Below are 283 nucleotides of genomic sequence, written 5' to 3' on the forward strand. Positions count from 1 at the left end.
CGCAGGGCTTGATGGGTGGTTGAACGAAGGAGTTATATGTTTCAAGCAGCGTAGGGTCATTCTGATATTCTTGATATAGTAGGTTAGGATCACTGCCAAGGAGTTGTGAGAGGATATTGTTTTTTTGTTTTGTAAGTTCGTTGTAATCTACATGAAGGAGGTGAGGGTGCTGAGCATTGAATTCGTCTAGTTTCAGTTGCCAATCGATAGCAAGGAATTCATCAACGTGAGAGGGTCCCTGTGAGAAGATGGGTTGAACATTGATATCGATAGATTCATATTG

Source organism: Guillardia theta (genome assembly GCF_000315625.1).
Source record: "Guillardia theta CCMP2712 unplaced genomic scaffold GUITHscaffold_15, whole genome shotgun sequence".
Taxonomy (NCBI): domain Eukaryota; class Cryptophyceae; order Pyrenomonadales; family Geminigeraceae; genus Guillardia; species Guillardia theta.